The sequence below is a fragment of the Myotis lucifugus genome, unplaced genomic scaffold, assembly GCF_000147115.1.
Source record: "Myotis lucifugus unplaced genomic scaffold, Myoluc2.0 scaffold_145, whole genome shotgun sequence".
Lineage (NCBI taxonomy): Eukaryota > Metazoa > Chordata > Mammalia > Chiroptera > Vespertilionidae > Myotis > Myotis lucifugus.
In genome coordinates this window covers 879,657-888,174 of record NW_005871193.1, presented here as the reverse complement: position 1 = coordinate 888,174, position 8,518 = coordinate 879,657, and positions in this window count along the sequence as shown.

Here is an 8,518-nt window from a genome sequence, read left to right as displayed (position 1 = left end):
CACTACGGGAAAGGCTGCAACAGGTAATGAACAAAAAAAAGAGTGCATCTGATGTGGCAAACACAAGGAAATATCCAACGTCACCCAAAAACAATTCAGAAAATGACAGCATTTTCACCATTGAAACCTAGCAAGGTTTGAACACATGAAGGCCTGATGAGGGAGTGATCATGGTCTCTGGGACCAGACAGAGCTGGGTAGGTCCCTGGCTCCTCTGTATATTGACGCTGTGAACTTGGATGAGTTGGTTGTCTTCTCTGCGCTTCAGTTTCAACTTCTGAAACTAGAGGTAGCATAGACCTCTTAGGCCCATGGTCGGCAAACTGCGGCTCGAGAGCCACATGCGGCTCTCTGGCCCCTTGAGTGTGGCTCTTCCTAAGCCTTAGGAGTACCCTAATTAAGTTAATAACAATGTATCTACCTATATAGTTTAAGTTTAAAAAATTTGGCTCTCAAAAGAAATTTCAATCATTGTACTGTTGATATTTGGCTCTGTTGACTAATGAGTTTGCCGACCACTGTCTTAGGGTGATGAAGAATTTGAAGAAATAATGCATATAAGAGTACTTAGTATGGTCCATACATAACTGGTTGTAAGCCTCCAATATAGGCTTGATAAATGCTTAAGTGGTGTTATACTCTGGCACAACATTTTTGCTTCTGGGAGGAACTAATTCTAGATAAAAAGAACCCTTAAGCACAGAGAATTTGACTAGAAATTTTATGATAGCCAAAATGTAGAACCAACCCAAATATTGAACAACAGAATAGTTGAATAAATTGGAGTAAAGCCTCTTGAGAGATGATTATGCATTGATTAAAAATGTTAACATTGAATTCATCATAAAAGATATGCTTATCTAAAATTTTTTATAACAGCTTCATTGGGATATAATTCACATGTCATATAATTCACCTAGTTAGGATGTATAATCCAACGATTTTTAGTATGTTCATAGAGTTGTACAACAATCACCAAAATCAATCTTAGAATATTTCTATCACCCCCAAAATGGTTTTTAACAATGTTAAACAATAAAAGGAAACAAATTTGTTACTATTGTGTTATCACAACTATTCAAACAACACGGGAAGAAAATATCTCAAAATGTTACCAGTATTTCAGTGATGGGACTCTGATTTCCTTTTCCTTATTTCTACTATTCTATATTAAGATTTCTATAAGCAGGGTGTGTTAATTTGCTAATGAGAGAAAATAAATTTTAATTTTTAGAAATTGTGGACTGTATTACAGTTTGGCTGCAAGGAACATAAAACTCCAGTATGACCAGCTCAAACAAATAAGAATTTATTTTTAATCTCATAAAAGGACATTTGGAGCTTAATGTATATAATATTGTTAAAAATAGCCAAATGTGATATGAATCTGATTCAAATAAAGCAATAAAAATGATCAAGAAAATTAGAGACTGACTGGATAATTGGGGATATGAAGAGATGCTTGAACATATTGGGCAGCAGCAGCTATTCTGTGACCATGAGGTAAAAAGCATGAGAGAAAGGCTGAGGGGCTCACAGAGGCCTTGGCCTGTTACCTTTGAACTGCTGAAATGAGTTCTGCAGCTCAGGCCATGGCATTGATATTTAAGGCACAACTTGAGGGGAGCCGGAGAGGTCAACAGACATTACAGGGTTCATGATTGATGGTAGGACAGGGTGCCCTGGGAGCACAGTTTTCTCAGGTGTTGGGAGTGGACCTGGGTAGCTTCCTGGAGAAAGTACTGCCATGGCTGAATCCAGCGCGGTGAGTAGGATTCCGAAAAGTGAGTGAAGCTTAGGGAATGGTCTCCAGGCTGAGATAATAGTATGTACACAGGCTTCTATTAACAAGAGCAGGCAAGTGTGGGGACCACAGGAAAACTAAAGGGGGTGGTGAGAGATGGGGATGGACAAGAAGGTGGGATTCAGGTCATGTCATAGATAATTTGGGGAGCCTGTATTAAGGAGTTAAACTTTCATCTTGAGGCCAGTGCATGAGAAGAGGAACTCTTCTAAGAACTCACAACCCCTGCCTCTCTGACTGCGGTCCACAGGGGCAGTTTCCATGTCAGTTTCCACACTGGTTTCCTCAGCTCCCCTGGCTTCCCCTGAGCACTCGGGAGAGAGGGTTTCTAAAGAGTCAGCAAACCAAAGGAGCTGTTTGCCGAAACCCTTGAGGGACACGGGGAGCAGGGGTCAGTTCTCTGAGTGCTGGGTGCTGGCAGCAGCAGCAGTGGGCAGCTCAGCATTTGTGGGAGGCAGCGCACTTTGACACATACTTCAACAGTGTGCCCTTGACGAGGACGGCAAATACAGCAATGCTAGGAGCGAGGGCAGCAGAGGAGAAATCAGGAGATGCTACCAGGTGGGGTGGCTCGGACAACTGTGTTGGTGAGCAGACAGGGGTACTTTTATGGGACTCGCAGGGAGAGAAGGAGTATTTGTGATGTGACCCAAGTATTTCATGACCTTCTCTTCAAGCCTCATCTTCCCCCAGTAACCTGGGGAAAGTGTGTATGGGGCACGGGGCTGACTGCCGTCCTTGGGCCACTGTCCTTCGTCAATATGAAAGTGCTGCCACCAAGCTGACTCCAGCAGAGGGCCGATGTCCCTAAAGTCTCCACAATTCAATCACACGAATGGGGTATGTAACAGACTTTTCTGAAATTTGAGACATAAGGTAGAAGCTAAACTGTGGGGAGGAAAGAACTGGGCCTTCCCCAGTGTCGTTCCCAACAGTCATCTGTCCACCCCCACCCCGCCATCCGCTACACGACCCAGCAGAAGCCAGGACACTGACATGTTCTTGACCTTGGGCCACATCCAATTCCCAGGCAGGGCTCTCTCCCCCACTAGGCTTGGTAACAGAAGGGGAATCGGTAGAGAGATTTAGTCTCCTCTTGGGAGAGCAAACTCCCAGCCATCAGGGTGTTCATTTTTCTAGTTCTAACGACTCATCTGCCTCCTGTACAAACCTTGGAGCCCCTTGGGTCGGGGGCTGCATCTCAATCGTCTTTGGATCTCTTCTCAAAGTGAAGTCTTCTCAAGCCCACTTCCGTTTCAAGCCATTTCAACCCAGACATTTGAAACCACAAAACCAACACCCCAGATTTCGCCTCCTATGTATTCCTGGGAGGAGTTCCTAAAGTGAGCAAACCTCTGTTGAAAGGCCTTCCCAATCAACCTCCTCTGCAGGGTTCATCCCGTTAACGGGCTGTCATTCCCAGGGCTGGCCGTGCTCCTTCCTGTATATGTCACCATTGACCCCGGGGTCAGACCTGCCACCCAGCCGGGAGTTCTCCCTCTGGCTGCCAACCAGGTAAGTGGAGCCGGGCTGCATTCGGCCAGCTGCACGCCACACGGGGGCGGCGGGTTTCACGGGCTTGTGTTCCACATACGGGCCAGGAGGCCGATTCCATCACGTGTGCTGTTGAAATCTCTGCCCAGCCAACATCCAGTCTGGCAGATGGAAGAAATTCTTAAAGGCTCTATTTCTGGGTTTTGACATTCAAAGAAACACTGTGCTACCACCTCTTAAAAATAACTGGCAGCGTACCAAGTTATTTTCATTGCCACAGCGATAAATAAAGCAGTGCTAGACCACATTGTTCATATCTATAGTGGTTGGTGATAATTCCCACATGCAAAAAAAAAAAAAGAGTATTGATATTTGGAGGTTGTCTTTTCTTGCTTTTTTTTCCTTCCTTCTCTCCCCAGACCCCACCCCCGCCACCCAGCCAGGAAAAGTCTTGCTGATTTGAGTAACGTGAAGGGCTGATCTTTGAAGTAAAATAAACCTTTACTCTTTCCTGGAGCAAGAAATGTCTCAGGACTAAAATAAGAAAGTGCCTAACCCACTTAGCATTTGATTCGGGGGAAGAGTCCCCCTAGAAACTTGGAAGGCAGAAAAGGAAAGGGAAGCTCATTAGCGTACCAAGCCGCGCTGGCTTTTAACAAGCTTGCTCAGAAAGAAACGAGCTGAACCCATTAAGAGGGTCCGAGAAGGGGGGTGTGACTGTCACCCAGGACCGCCCGGCCACCTTGGTGCACAGCCTGGGCGGCTTCCTTCCCATTCCCTTTGGCAGCGCAGGTGAGTGAGGAGCAGAGAAAATCCACGCGGGGGTGTGACAGCTGAGCACTCGTCAGCAGGTGCACGAGCTCCCGCATCAGGGACCACGGGCCTGAGAAACCAGGGCTCCTGCACGTGTTTGCATCCGTGGGTGGAACCTATCACACGCTGCCGAGCGAAGCAATCTCTGTGAGCAGAAGGGGGCTGTTCTAGGGACGCTGCAGCCGTGAGAGAACAATGTGATAACTGGTTTCTAGAGAGCCATGGTTCCTAGCCTCTGTGGAGTGCAAGGACCCCCTTTGAAGGAGAAGGGGTAATTGATGTTCATTTCTGACTAAAGGGAATTGATGTTCATTTCTGACTAAAGGGAATTGATGTTCATTTCTGACTAAAGGGTAGTTTTTTCCCTTTGATGTTGGGCAACCCATCAGATGGGCAAACAGAAGGGCACGTTTGAAATCTGCGTGAATAAGGATCACTCTGCCGCTATGAAGAGCATGTCTTTCCTACTTACACGACTGGGAAGTTGAAACCCAGGCTAAGAAGGGGGCAAGGAGCGGGAAAGTGCCCTGAGCAGGGAATCAGGGGTCCAGGTTCCAATCCTGTCTGTCCCTGGTTGCTTGTGGGACTGAGAGCTTTCCTGGGGCCTCAGTTTCCCCATCTGTAAAATGAGCACCCGTATTCTGAGTCAGAACCTACGCAACGACGAGCCTTTAAGACATTGTGCTCAGTGAAGTAAGCCAGTCACAAAAGCACAAACACTGTATGACTCCACTTAAGTGGGAGACCTAGAGTAGTCAGATTCATGGAGACAGAGTGGATGCCAGGGGCTGGAGGAGCGGCGAATGGAGAGCTGTTGTCTGATGGTGTAGGTAGGGTTTCAGTTTGGGGAGGATGAGCAATGTCCTGGAGATGGTGGTGAGGTTGCCCAGCAGGATGACTGTGCTTAGTATCGCTGAACTGCACAGTCAGAATGGTGAATTTTGTTATGTATATGTTACAACTGTAAAAAAGGAAAGAAGAAAATAAGCAATTACAGCATTCGCTCATGATGCCAGGGGTCTCACAGCCACGGGGCCAGGCGAGTTGTGTACATGAATGTGTGAGCCCAGGGACTTGCAGAGTGACAGCACACCCCCATAACACCGGAGGGGCAGCGGCTCCCCAGCCCAGCCAAGACTTGCCATGCAGGAATGTGGATAGGTTTTTCAAGAAAAGTGAAAATTCTGGATATTTAGCTGAAATTTCTGAATTCTTCAAGTTGGCAACTAATATCAAATCTTTAAAAAAAAACACACAGCAACAAACAGCTGTGGGCCACAGCACATGTACAATTTAGATTCTGCTTCCAGGCCTCTGGCCTCTCGCTCTGTATAGACAGCCTATCTGTGTCATCTGGCTCCCTTTTCTTCTTCCTTTGTCAGAATCACACCCCACACTTCTCCCTCAGCCACGGGAGTGGCCAAAACAAGCTGTACCTGGACAAGTCCCCTGACTTTCCACACTGTGTGCCCAGGGGAGCCCACAGAACATACCAGAGCAGGCAGGGTATAGATCAGTGATGGCAAACCTATCAGAGGTGACACGCGTGTCAGAGGTGACACGCGAACTCATTTTTTTGGTTGATTTTTCTTTGTTAAATGGCATTTAAATATATAAATATCAAAAATATAAATCTTTATTTTACTATGGTTGCAAATATCAAAAAATTTCTATATGTGACACGGCACCAGAGTTAAGTTAGGGTTTTTCAAAATGCTGACACGCCGAGCTCAAAAGGTTCGCCATCACTGGTATAGATACACTGTGCCCCCAAATAATGTATACACACACTCTGAATAATTTTAAAGGCGGTGTTTGTTAAAAAGCCATTTCATTTTCAAAATTGAGCTACCAGTTGTTACAATGTGTATACATTTGGGTGGGGCACCCCGTATACTCCACTGTAGCAGGTACCCTGGCATCAACATGGTGGTGGTTCTAGCGGAGCCCACCAGAGATGTTGGGGTCCTAACGTGTTTTTTCTAGACCAAACTCCACTATTTCTTATCACTATCTTTTTTTTGGGTATTCTTAATGGCAACCTAGTGAAATAATCCTTAACTCTTGCATCACACCTGATGCCATCCAGCTCTTGAATTCTCTTTTAAAACCAATCAGCTTCCTCACTCTCTCTGATGTCCATTCTTGTCACCATACTCAGAAGTCAGGCAATATCATGCATCTTTGTTGTTTTTTGACAAATGTGGAAAATATAACCCAGTCATTGAGATCTCGGGATACAGAGGCTTTATTTTGTCAGAGTACCAACAGCCATGCAGATTCTAGAGAGCGCCTATACTGTGTTTGCCTTATAAGTCCAATACTGCAACTCAGCAAAAGAGCAATAGACAGCGTTCTGCGCTTGCTAGCAGCTTTACTTAAAGGAAGGACGGTGCTTGCAAAAAGTAGGCCATGTGGGGAGGTGTAGGGAACATATCACTAATCACCTGCCAGGCTGCTTCTTGCTTATACCAAATCTGGTAGCAAAAAGAGAGATATTTGGGCATTTCCTTAGGCTAGGCTTTCTATGATTAATTCTCAGTGACAGCACAGATGTCTCCTGCTCGCGAGAAACCATCAAAAGCTCCTTTTTGATCTAATATGCTCTTCCAAAGTGAGGAAGCAGAAGGATTGCTTGAGAGGAACAGATCTGCACTCTCAGCAAACCCTGGTGGTGATGGGAAGGTGGTGGCTCTGCACTCAGTGAGTTTTCCTGTCTCCTCCTGCGGCCCAGCACAGCCTTCTGCCCGGCAATGCTGCATCCAGCTGGCAGTCTTTTCCAGGTAGCTACCGTTTGCCTCTTTGCGAGCATGGCCATTTCCCTCCCACCTATGTATCATTCTGCTGACATTTCTGAAGGGCCTACTATGTGCTAGGAGCTGGGATATAATGAAGTTCACGATCTCATGGGGGAAGCAGAGACACAAACAGAGTGTGTGAGTGAATACTGTTGGTGCTCCGCCCGGTCCCCTTCCCTGGCCCAGTGTACCCACCGCTGCTATGTGGTGGATGGCTCACAGTTATGGGTGCCCTGCTCCTGAGAGTTGCCCTCATTCGATGGGGGCTGCTTCCCCTGGTCAGTTATATCCACCCTGGGCAGCCACAGCCAAAGACTAACTGATACGGAAAAACAATCTGCAATGTCATTTATGTTCCTGAGAACCCCACCCTCCCACCCATGTGGCATGAACCAGGCCAGGGCTAAACTTTACCGGGAACCACAGTTTTTTGTGGCTCTTTCCCCTTAATCTGCTCCAGGTCCTCACAGGTCTTTCTGAAGAGCACTTCTGTAATATGCCCCAAGTGCCTACCTCAGGCTCTGCTTCTAAGGAACCCAACCTGTGACATTGTTATGGGGATGATATTTGATAGAAATCTTCCTGAAATGTTAGACTGTCCTTTGCCTTTAAAAGCAAATAATTGTAAATATAATTTTGTAAGAGAAAATATTTGCAAATCATATATCTGATAAGGGGTTAATATCGAAAATATATAAAGAACTCATAGAACCAATAACAACAAAATGTGAATAAAAAATGGGTGGAGGATTTGAATGACATATTTTCAAAGAAGACATATAGAGGGCAACAGGTACATGAAAAGATGCTCAATATCACTCATCAGGGAAATGCAATTCAAAACCACAATGAGATATTACCTCACACCTGTTAGAATGGCTATTATATATATATATATATAGATATATATATATATATATCTATATATATATATATATAGATATAGATATATATATAAAATAGCACATGCAGGTGAGGATGCAGAGAAAAGAGAACCCTTGTGCACCATTGTTGGGATTGTGAATTGGTGCAGCCCCTATGGAAAACAGTATGGAGATTCCTCAAAAATTAAAAATAGAACTACCATATGGTCCAGCAATTCCACTTCTGGGTAGTTGTCCAAAGGAGAAAAAAACACATTAATTCAAAAAGATATATGTTTCCCTATGGTCACTGAAGCATTACTTACAATAGTCAAGATATGGAAACAACCTAAGTGTCCATCAGTGGATGAATAGATAAAGAAGATGTGGTACATATATACAATGGAATACTATTCCGCCGTAAAAAAGAATGACATCTTGACATTTGTGACAACCTGGACAGACCTTGATGGTTTTATGCTGAGTGAAATAAGTCAGATAGAGAAAGACAAATACTGTATGACCTCACTTATATGTCAAATTTGAAACAAAACAGAAAAACCAAATTCATAGATACAGAGAACAGATTGTTTTTGTAAGGTGTCAGATGTTAACTAGACCTATTGTGGTGATCATTTCACAGTCTACACAAACACCAAATCATTATGTTGTACACCTGAAACTCATACAATGTTATATGTCAATTATACCTTAATAAATATAGATAAATATAACTTTGAATATTT